This window comes from Pinus tabuliformis, chromosome X (genome assembly GCF_031772625.1).
Source record: "Pinus tabuliformis cultivar Carrire ecotype Pingquan chromosome X, CPIR1, whole genome shotgun sequence".
Lineage (NCBI taxonomy): Eukaryota > Viridiplantae > Streptophyta > Pinopsida > Pinales > Pinaceae > Pinus > Pinus tabuliformis.
Window position 1 is genome coordinate 111914776 of NC_142308.1, and position 12670 is coordinate 111927445.

Here is a 12670-nt window from a genome sequence, read left to right on the forward strand (position 1 = left end):
ATATAAGGGAAAAATTAGGGATCAATTTACTTCCAAAATGTGTAACTCTTCAACTATAGCTTAGATTGTGACACAAAATAACTCCAATAGAAATCTCTTTAAGAACACAGCACAACCATGGAGAAATAATTGAAATTTGGACATATAATGTTTCAAGGAAACAAAAAGATGTTGTAATAGAATAAGAAAAATTCTGAAAATTTGGCAAAAACTTTACATGCCATACATATCAACCATAAAATTATTGAGCAAACAAATAGCTAATAGAGAGATACCAAGAAGGAGAATACATCTTTCAACCCAAATTTTTTAATTTCAAATAAGGTCTATTGATGGCCTATAGGAGTAGAATTATGATGAGGATTGGACGTATGATAAATGCCCAGGTGATTGATAGTCATGAAGAAGAGGCTAGAGGTATGAATTTTAGCATGGGTAATGTTGACACAAAGTCAAAAGGACATGGAATGGGTAGGTCAGAGAATAGAAACTTAGAGGAGACCATGAGGATTCCCGAATGGAGGAGCTCAACTATAAGAATAACAATGAAAGGTTAATGAAGGAACACATCAAAATAATACTTGGTTGCTATAGAGCTTAAATAGTTTACAAGGTGAATGGATAAGATATTTGCTTCAAGGCAGGTATAGGAACATAATTCAAAAGTTAGGAGAGAGGATGTTGAACATTTAAGGATTTATAGGAATGTTGGTAGCCATCGACATCACTCATGAAGACATTTAACTATGTGAGCTTATGTTTCCTCGTAATATGGGAGTAATCTACGTATATCACTATTTAAACAACAAAGAAGGAAACATGACTTGGATAGCTTGCAAGGAAATCTTAGGAAGATTAAGGCTCCTACATTTGATGGTGAGGATAAGTAAGGAGAGGAAATTAAATCTTCATTGCTAAATATAAGAATGTAGCTCTAGTTGTACAATTACTAATCCAACATAGAGGCTTGAATTGTAATTTACCACTTGAAATGAAAATAAAATATGTGGTGGAATCAACTCAATGAAATCAAAAACTTGAATATGAGGAAAATCTCGTGGAGGAAGTTTAAAAGGTACTTGAAAAATGAGAATTTATCAGAACTCTAATATGAAGGAAAAATTCAAGAGTTCTTTCCATTTAAGATGGGGAGTATGAAAATGGAGGAATATGGAAGAAAATTTGCCAAATTACTGAAAAATGTTTGTTTAATTAAAGATGAAAAAAAATACAATGATTTGTAAAAGGGTTGTCATCATTTTGTAGTGAAAAAGATAAATTTGAAGATCCAAATACTTCCACGAAGTTATGTAGAAGGAAATATACTTTTATCAACGGAGTAAGAATAAGCTACTCTTCCAAAAAATTGGGGTGACATGAAGAGGGCCAAGTTGGAGCAAGGAAGGAAGCGATACATACCTTCATTCTTCAATGGTGGATTTAAAAACAATTCACATTCAAGAAAATTATGTAAACATATTTACAAAACAAATATTATTAAAGAAGTTTTGATTGTGTTTAACATCTCTTGGATTATAAAAGAAGTGATAAAATGACCCTAACAAAGTATCAATTATAGTATCATCAAGGTGGGAATTATTAAAATTTATGACAACGATTAAAAGAAAACTACATTGTATAAACCAACATTTTGTTCAAGTAAATATGTGGTAGTTTCTATGATGGGTGGAAATTCATGTAATGAATGTACATGTGCCAAATTACCTAAAAATACCACACTTTTGCCCATGTGTATTTCCTTTACACATTGTTATTCCTTAATAGCATAATTTGTGTGGTGTAGGTGTTTCTTTTATTATTTTGTAACATTACTTTTTTGAAAACTATATTTTATATACTCGCAATTAGATGTTAAACTTAAAAATTATATAATACTTATAACAAGAAATAATTGCATAGAGACACTCTATAATTTAGTATGGGGGAGATGTTTTAATGTCTGTAAATGAGTGCAAACATTTAAATGTTGGTTCAATATGAGAGAAATGTTGTAATATCAAAAAATAATAATAAGAAAACATAATATTGGTAGATATATGTATTATGAGGGTTTTAATAGAAATACAAATAAGAATGTTTTTATATTTTTTTTCTCTCTGGGAAGAAGCACTTTATAGCCCAATATGGGAGAGATGTTGTAATGTCAAAATAATAATAATAATAAAACATAATGTTGGATCAATTAAAAAAATAATAAACCTTTTCGATTCAAATTTGTTATGTTATAATGTTTTTTTCCTGTTGAGAGCCACTCTATAACCTAATATAGGAGAAATGTTATAGTGCCAGCCCAATATGTGAATGTGAGAGATGTTGGAATGTTGGTAAATAAGTGTGAACATTTAAATGTCTAACGTAATATATTAATATGGTAAATAAGTGTGAACATTTAAATGTCTAACTTAATATATTAATATATTACAGATGTTATAGTGTCAAAAATTAATAATAGTAAAGCATAAAGATAATAAATTGATACAATTAAGTTTGTGATATTGTAAATTCTTTTATTAATAAAATTTGAAAAATTTATAGGGAAAAATCATTAATACATGTCACATTAATATTAATTTAAATAATAATAATTCATATTTGTAACTATCAAATTTTAGAACATATAATTAATAAATATGTAAAAATTTAATACATTTAATTAATAACTATTTAGTTAAAACTAAAAACATTTTTAAATATAAAAATGTGAAAAATATATAAAATACAAATAATAAATATAAATTAAAATCGATTTGATATATTTTAAGAATTCAATATGTAAATTAAAATATTTACATATATATATATATATATATATATATATATATATATATATATATATATATATGTATATATATGTATATAAAATCAATGCTATACATATCATATTAAATAAATCAAATCAAAAAATTTATAAAACGTGTATATATGTATGTATTTTTAATAAAATAAAAAGTAATAATATTTCTAAATATAGATATGTGAAATTTATATAAACAAAAATTATATTATTAAAACCCAGCATAGTCCCATCTTATCTCAAATATACCACGTTTTGAGAGGAACCAAATCATGTTTAAACCTTTTTTCAAATTTTACACTCAATAAAATATTTTTATGATAGGAAATTTGATCTCTTTTAAAACTTAGGTAGATTCTGAGTTAACATATGTGTATACTAATATAATGAGGAGTTGTCTAACAAGGTGGAGGAATTGCCCAGATGGCCAAAAGTGGCCGGAATCTGGGAATTTTTTTTTTTTAAATCTTGTAGAGGTAGTGTTTGAATCATGTTTTTGATGGTAGAAATAGATTCAACACCATAACTTTGTGAGCAACTCCTCCGCCTCGTTAGACTACGCGATATAATGATAAATCAAGTAAAAAAACTAATACTTATATAAAAATAATATAATACTATATCTCAGTTAAATATAAATATAAATAAACAAAATATATTTATATATAAGAAAGAGATATATTTAATATATATAGTTAAAATAAATAAATCATACTTGAAATACATATGTCAACCTTAGAAATGTATAAAAATATATTTTTAATCATAATAAATAATACAATACTATATTTAATTTAATTATAAACAAAAAATAATCCTAGATGGGGCATTTTTAAAGTAAATGGGTAGGGATAGGTTTCCACTATGGGGATGTGGCAACCCACCCTCACAAGTATATTGAATGACAATCAAGTTATTAATACCTCACTTGAGATAAGAGGTATGTTGGATCCTTAATCCTAAGACCGTGTACCACAGTCGCCATGTCATTCTACTAGGAAAGCCTTGTCCTCAGGTGGGAGATGAATGGCACTTCTATCTTTATAAATCCGACTCCCCTCGTAGTGTGAGCCTACCTAAATTGTGACATTCGACAACCCTTTGTATGTTTAATTGTTATATCCTCAACTTAGATATTTCTCTATGGGGTCTCTGGCAGTTCAATCCAGTGAAAACTTGTTAAGCCCTTTTATAATTTCCATTATCGTTCTTAGTAGTTGGAGTCTTAGTTGAATTCTTCAACACCCTGAGCATTATTGGGGAACTTTCTCCTCATCCTCCTAGTTTGTAGGTCAAGGTTCACAGTTTCCACTCCTGGGCTTATATAAGTTGCATGCAAGTCATAACATCGAGTCACACATAGGTGACAATAGCTAATTTTACACCACCCTTTATGGAAAGCTAGAGCCCTGCAACATTTCGTGGTTCAAAGATTTTTAGACTATGTATGTTTTCTTATCCAATTTTTGTTCTGACTTTCTGAATTAAATTTTATTATTATTGGCACATTCTTTCTCTATTTCTCCGTGTTTTTGAAATTCTTTTCTCTGAACATCTGAACTCTCTCTGCCTCTTTGGCTAGTGGGTCATTATAGAAATTTTGAGGTAAAAAATCGGCCTTAAAAAAATGTACAACAAAAAGCAAATTTATCAGAATTAATAGGATTCAATATGACTATGTCAAACATGAGGGATGATTCACCATTTTTGGAGTAAAAAGGTAAAAATATAAAAAATAAAGAAATATTTTTCAACTTGTATTCTTAACTTATACGATTTTACTCAAAGTTTGAACGGGAACACTCGTTGGATGCAGAATTTAAATTTTCATCCAAGGAGTACCCATGTTGCATACTTTCGATAATGTGAAATCCATGGAAAAACGTGATTGCAATCATATTTTTCATGTAGTTTAAATTTTTTGTGTAGTTAGATCCATCGAAAGTATGAAACATGGGTACTCCTTGGACGAAAAATTAAATTATACATCCAATGAGTGCTCTTGCTCAAAAATTAAGTAAAATCGTATGGGGATAGGTTGAAAATACTAGTTGAAAAAATAGGGTTTTTTTTTTTTTTCCCTCCAAAAATTGATGAGGTAATCTAATATTATTTTATTATTTTTACTATTATTTTATAATATTTTGTAGGAACCCCATTTTAGACCTCAAAATTTCTCTAATGACTCACCTCTTGCTTCCAGCCTCCTTTGGCGACACTCATTCTTGTTTCCATCTGCTTTCTCTCTCTGTTACCTTGCAATTGACTAGCAAATTTTCACTCCACCCTCTTGAATCTTGCTCTTCCTTCTTGCTTTCATACCCCCACCCCCTCCCTTACGTGACTCCTTTTCTCAAGGTCCTTGTTCACCGGTTTGCCTTATCTTCTATCGTTCTCAACATTTATGTATGGTTTGGTTTGGGTACATGCCTTGATGGGTGAATGCATCCACTGAAGCGTTACCTATTATTAGGAGTGAGGCTCTTGGGGAGATACATATATGAATCACAAGCTTTAGCAATTTTCTACTCGGTTTTGAGACCTCATCCCAGGTCCCATCTAGGAGGAAATTTCTCACATGGAGTGTGAAGGGGTCTCCAATCAACAACAACTTTTAGATATGGAAGTCCTAGTAGATCTAATTGACTCAGTGCTAGATGTCGGACATACCCATGGCTATCTTAATTAATACATGCATACCATTGATTTGAATTTACATCTTAAATATACTCTAAGTAGAACTTTGTTAGATCATTTTCAACGCAAGACTAACATCTTACACTCCCTAGAGCACCTCCGTGTCATCTCAAAAACATCGATCAACATATGAATCACATTGAATACTATTTAAGCATTCGTCCACCAGCTTGCAACACCACCAGAAATATTAGAGATCTAATTTAGGCTCGTTGCTATGGATTCTAACTTGTTTTTTCTCAATGGCCTTTTTTTTGGATTATATAATTCTCTCGAGATGAATTTTTAGTTTTGTCTCTCTATGAAAAACGTAATTTTAGCTAGGTTCCATTGTCCCTCGTGAAAACTATTATAACATTTGTAGAACATCCATATAAATCTCACTTTAAAAAAAATGTAATATTTATCTATATCTGGCAACTCAAGCAAGTGAGGCGCGTGCCGAAGAGGGGAAGCGAGCCGAAGTATCCCAGTAGCCAACTAGCACGCCTCAACTCAAACTGCCATGGCTTCTACCAATCACAGATAGGAGGTATGCAAATGGACCAATGCATGTTTCCACGATCCCTTTCTCCAGGCTGCTAGCTACTACTTTCCCATGCATTCCTTCCTATCGACGTGCAGGCACCTGTAGGCATCTGCATGCAACCTTTTCTGTCAAGGGAGACATGCAACACCTTTCTTTTCACCATTTAACTAGCTTCATGGCTCAGTTCTAAGTTTTTTGGTTAGCCAGTGGCGGAGCTGAAGCTTTTTTTCACTCTTCCCTAGTGTTTCCCGTTCTGGGTCCCATTCCACTTGTTTTTCTCGCTTATGCTGGCATTTTTCTTCTCACTCTCCCCTCGGCATGCGCCCGGAAAGAGGTCAGTTATTCTTTCATCCTTGAAAGCTTGTGTTAATTTGCAAATTATAGTTAAAAGGAATATAGTTATTATTGCTGTGGATTTATAGAATGGCATGGTCATGGAATGCTGTGATTGCTTCTTAAATTGTTCTCGCAATGCAGTGTTAGTATATAGTGTCTGGTGTAGAACTTGTGTGACAATTTTGGTTTTTGTCTAAGAGAATTCATGTATAGAATTGGAAGCTCCTTTCTTGGACAAAGGTGAAAGGGACTGTGATTATCAATCATGTTTTTCTAGCCTTTTTACTCCCTTTGGGTGTCGTCAAAATGTTCTCGGCAATCTTTCAAAAACTGAGGAAGTTTCTAGTAATTTACAAGCCCTGCTCAGACATAAGGTTTAGAATTGGAGCGTGGTGGTGTATTGTCGAGGTGTATTGTTGCTGTCTAGTTTGCCATGACTCCCCTTCCTGTTAGCTAATCCTCAGAAGTTTCAGCTTCGAAGTTACTAAAAATCACCCTGTCTAGATCCAGCAGCTCCCACCATTATCGTAAACAAGGTGTTTCTTCGGGACTGGAAATTTTTCACAAGATCAGATACCCTCAGCTAATTTCTGAACGAAATTTAAAAATCTCATTGGGATCGGGGATGTTTCCTTTAGATGACCTGTCTTGTACTTGAGGGTTATAAATATTTAGGATCATCCCACTTCAGTCAAATTTCTGGAGTAGCGTCATCATCCATAGTTATGATATCTTTCCAAATAAACGTTTTTTTTGGTTCGAGCCTGCCTTGAATTCTGGAGTTTTCTTCCCAGTGTCATCTTGGCGCTTTCTCGACTCTTCTAACCGCCTGTCCTTGTGTCAGATCAGCTCCTTCCTCACTTATTTCCCCTCATTTGGCATTTATATAATCCAGGTATCTCATTCAGAGTTAGGTCAGAGGTTGTTTAAATTCTTGTACTAAACTGGATTTGGAAATCTAATTTTGATAAGAGTCCCGGCTGCTAATCCAAGGAGAAAGATTTTTTGGAGGCGCATGGACGGTGGGTCCGATGCATCGCCCACGGAGGCCATGATCTGGGCCACTCTGATGGCTGAGAAGGCTTGGGAGAACGCCACGCTATCCGGGGGGTGGCAATCAACCCTGGATGACGTGGTCGTCAAACTGTCATTGCATGGTGATGACAGGGAGAGGGAAGGGCGGTCATCCCGAAGGAGAGACAACTCTCAACAGGAGGATAAGGTTACACATGAGCATATGAATCGCTATAATAAATCCCGAAACCCTGTCAAAACCACATCTCCGCCATTTGCTATCAAGCTGGACAACATTCATCTGACTGAAAGAATTGAAAGTTTACAAGATCTCACCTTGGTCGGTAGGTGGCATTTTCCGGAAATGGACGATGCTGCGATGAGAAAATGGTTAGCAGTCCATTGGAAACCAATGATCGGATATACTCCCATTATCTCTAACCTCATGAAGGAGTGGTATTGCTTCCACTTCTTGAATGCTAGTGATGTCAAAGCTATCCTCAAGGGTCCTTGGCTTTTTAGAAGGAGTTTCCTCGCTATTTATAGGTGGTATATTGGGTATGACCCGTTAAAAAACACACCCTCAAATAACCTGATGTGGTTAAAACTCCCAAATCTTCCCCTGGAGATGTGGTCCAAGGAGATCCTCGAAGAGATAAGCAACTCAATTGGTAGATTTGTCTACGTAGATCCATGGTGTCTTGGAGAGAAAGATAAGAGAATAGTGTGGATTCTCATTGAGAAGGCATATAGGGGGGGTTATCCAAATCACATTGAGATAGCATGGAGAGACTTGAAAATCAAACAAAGACTGGATTTTTGGGGCATTCCATTCAGATGCTCCGCATGCCACAAAACAGGCCACCTCATAAAAAACTGCCCTCGGCATCTGGCTCCAAAAAGCAGGGTTTTTCATCGAAAGTCTAAGATAAATTCTCCTATGCTCTCAGAAATGGGGCACCTTTCTTCTTCTGCCAACTTATCTGCGACAGAACTGTTGGATGAACAACATCCTATAAATCTGGATCCTAAAGGTTCCTTATCTCCACAGGTATTTTCTAAGGAAATTTCTCATAAACCCGATTCCAGACTTGGTAGCCTGGTTAGGTGTGATTGCCCTATGATGAGCAGGCCTATAGCTATTCAATGCGCGCCTATTCCAGAACCGAGAGATGACAAAGCTGTTGCTTCCCCTGTGCCTCTTCAGCTTAAAGATTTCTTTGTGGGGTCCCTTCCCATTCCTATTTCTTCTTCATTGCCGACACCCGAAAAAAATCTTTTATCATCAAGGAAAGGAAAAGAGCCAATTGCAGCTGTCACTCCTGTTAACTCCCCAGCTTCGTCGCCAACAAATCTGTGTGACGGCGATTTAGACTTTTTACTTAGCAGAAAATCTCTTGAGCTGGAGCCATTAACTATCCACAAACCAAGAAATCCTGCTTCTTCTTTCATTAGCCCATTCTCTACAAAGAATATAACTGTGAGAAAGAAGCACAGGGGAGGTAGCAGACATTTTAGGGGGAGGACTACTATTACAGATAGTGGGGCAAGGAACCTTTCCCTGGTCGATGTTCCCATATATGATATGTCAGAGTCTCAGCCTCATAGAGCAAGCGTGGCTGGAGAATCTTCCAAATGACATTCATTATATCTATGAATATTAGAGGTCTGGGCACAGACCTAAAATTTTTGGCGCTAAAGGATATTTTCTACTCAGCTCGGCCGAAAATAATTTTAATCCAAGAAACTATGCACAATAGCCATGTTTCCATTTCTTATTTTAGGAAAATGTTCCCTTCATGGTATCTGGTAGCCTCAGAGGAAAGAGGTCTGTCAGGGGGGCTGGCAGTATTATGGGATCCTGAATGGATCAGAGCCAAAACTTATAAGTGTTTCGCTGGCATTATTATCTCAACTTCTATCAGAGGAAAAGGCTTCCCTATAAATATTTTAAACACCTATGCGCCTTATAAGAACAGGTCTCCTTTTTGGGAGAAGTTATTTTCCTCAGAAATTTTTGATATTGAATCTCTGGTGATTATGGGCGACTTAAACATAACATTAAGCTTTGATGAATGCTGGATGTTGCAGAAAAGGGGATCCGCTTGCAGACCGTATAAAGTTTGAGCTTCTGAACAAGAACCTTGTGGATATCGCCCCATCAAAAATGATGCCTACGTGGGATAATGGTAGAGTAGAAAAGGTGTATATTGCCAAAAGGATTGATCGGTTTATAGTGCATGTAAGCATTATAGATAAAATGGGCATGCCATTCTCATCAGTTGGGAATGCATTTGTATCTGACCATAGGCCAATTCTTCTCAGCTGGCGGGAAAAAGGATTCAGAAAGGGGTACCCATTCAAATTCAATAGAACATGTTTAGAAGATCCAGTATTCAATGATGTCATCACCAAAGCATGGAAGGATTTATCTGCTAGAGCTATGTCCCCCCCGTTTTTGACTTTTAGAGACAAGATGGCTGCTGTGAGAAAGGTGGTAAAAGAATGGCAACTTGAAAAAAGGAAAAGGGACAGACAGGCGATTCAGGAAACACAACGGGAGATGGACAGCATTTTAAAGACTATGGATGCAAACTCTTGTCCTTTTAGCATGAAGTGCCGCATAAGAGAGCTCGAAAGAAAAAAAAAAATTTTGCTGAAGCAGGAAGAATCTTCATGGAGGCTCAAAAGCAGGGCAATATGGCTCAAAGAAGGGGACAGAAACACAAAGTTTTTTCATAAGTATGCAAACGCCAGACGCGAGAAAAACACCATATGGAAAATAAGTGATGGAAAGGGTGGTTTTTTCGTCTCACAACAAGACATCTCAAAGGAAGCTGTAAGACATTTTAAGGGTCAATATAGAAGAAGGGATGGCGGTGCTTTTCAGGACATTCTATGGGGTATCGACCTGGTTCCTCAAATGTTTGATGATGAAAAAAATGAGTCCCTGTTTCAGCCAGTAACAGAGAATGAACTTCTTGGAGTGATGAAGGCCTTTAAAAAGGACAAATGCCCAGGCCCGGATGACTGGACAATAGAATTTTTTATTCATTTTTTTGACATCATTAAGCAAGATTTACCGAGGATGTTTGAAGCATCTAGAATTTAAGGAAGTATTCATCAGATCATAGGGTACAACCATCAGAATTTAAGGGTACAAGCATCATACACAAGATGAACAAGGTTTCGGCTAATTTTATTTGGGGTGGTAAGTCAGATCAGAGGAAATTCCATCTCACCAAAATGGAAAGAATCTCTTTACCCAAGCGCCTTGGAGGATGGGGTTTAATGGATTTAAGGGCTTTTGGTAAAGCGCTCCTATCTAAGTCGCTATGGAGAGGTATTTTCGGGGAAGGGCCATGGAGTATCGCTGTTAAAATGAAATACATGAAAGGTAAAAAACTAGAATACTGGTTCAGAACAGGATCGATTGGAACCAAGCATGGATCTGCTATTTGGCTTAGTCTTCGGAAAATTGAGCAATACTTTTTAAAGAATCTGAAGTGGAGGATCCATTCTGGTAGCAGAATATTAATTGGTATCGATCCCATTTTGTGTGGTCACGAAAACATATCCATACCCGAGAGACTTTTATCCTTCTTTCACAGGAATGGTATCTTTACGTTGGACAAGCTCATATTTGCCTGGCATGGCCCTGCCCCTTTATGGAAGGATGCCAACGATCTTCGTTTGCCAAAGTCTCTGGTTTCGTTATGGTATTTGGTCAAAGATGCTCTCAGTAGTTGTAGGTTTCAACGCTTTGGGTCAGCTGATCACTTAATCTGGACAGTGCCTAATGCTCAATTGCTGGTCCGAGTAAAATATATTTACTATGATATGATTAATTCAAAGGTCTCTCACTCAAGCTCTAAATGTCCTTTGGCCTTCTGGAAGTTAGGATGCCCCCTTAAATTAATCTACTTCTCGTGGTTGGTGTTCAACAACAAGAATTTGACGTGGGATAATTTAAGGAAAAGGAGCTGGCACAGTCCAAGCAGGTGTTTGATGTGCGAATCAGCTGAGGAGTCCAATTATCACATGTTCTTCCAATGCAAATCCTCTCTGCAAATCTGGTATGATCTGGCAATTCTTTATGGTTTTCCTCACGTTGTTTTTGTTTCTACCCATGCAGCTTTTGAATGGTGGAGTGGGCAAAGAGAGCCATGGAGATTTCTCATTATTATTGTACTATGGTGCGCATGGAAGTGGAGGAATTGTAAAATCTTCAAAGATTCAAAGGAACCCCTAAATTCTATTCTGCTATACATCATAGCCATATATGATTCAGTTCCAAAAAGGCAGCCCAAAATGAAGAAAACCATCACGAAAGATAAAGAATGTTCCCTCAACAGTTTCCCCAGAGCATTCTTTGCCGGAGCTGAACAACAAAATATGTGCGACTGCGGAGTTCTCATTTGTATGGACGAGAAGCTTCAATTTCTAATTTCTTGGAATGGAGGAACATGCTCTAATAGTGTGGCTGAGGCTAGAGCTCTAGCGGGTTTTCTTGCCTTTTGTGTTTTGTTTTTTATTTACAGGCTATTTCAATCTATGGTGATTCCAAATCGGTGATCGATCATGTAAATGGTGCTTGCCACATAAGAAGCCCTCACATGGCAGGCTGGATGGATAGGATAATGTTCTTATGGGGGCTCACAAGAGATTGTTCCATTCAACACATTTGTCATGCCCAGAATCTCCAAGCTGTTTCCCTATCTAAGGAAGGTTTGCTCTTAGGCACAAGGTCATGGTCTATGGAAGTAAAAGAGGGAGAGAATTCCTGTTTTGTCCAGGGTTTCTTTATCCTTGGTTATTAAATCTTGATGCTCCTTAGTTTCTTCTGAAATTTTTTTTGGTTTTATCCTTTTGCTGATGCATTTGACATGCTTTTTGGCTGACCTGTAAAAGATCCTCAATTCAAATATGTCATGATTTGGCTTGTGATGTACAGAGGTCCGTCTATTGGTTTCTTTATGGATATATGATGCTGTATCTCTCCTCGATGCTTCTATTGTGGCTGCATCTTTGAGTCACCTTTTTGTATCTTCTGGAGCTTTTATGTTGTCTTAATATAATACAATGATGCTTTTTCTCTCTAAAAAAAATATTTATCTATATTTAAATAATTATAATTATAATTTTATAAACAATGAAAGAAAACAAAATTTTGATGATGTAATTCCTCCGTCATTCATATATATAAAATTAATGCCAGAAATGTAAGAATCATGTATTCATTTAAGAAATAAAGTAAATTAATTAGGAAAATGTGATGA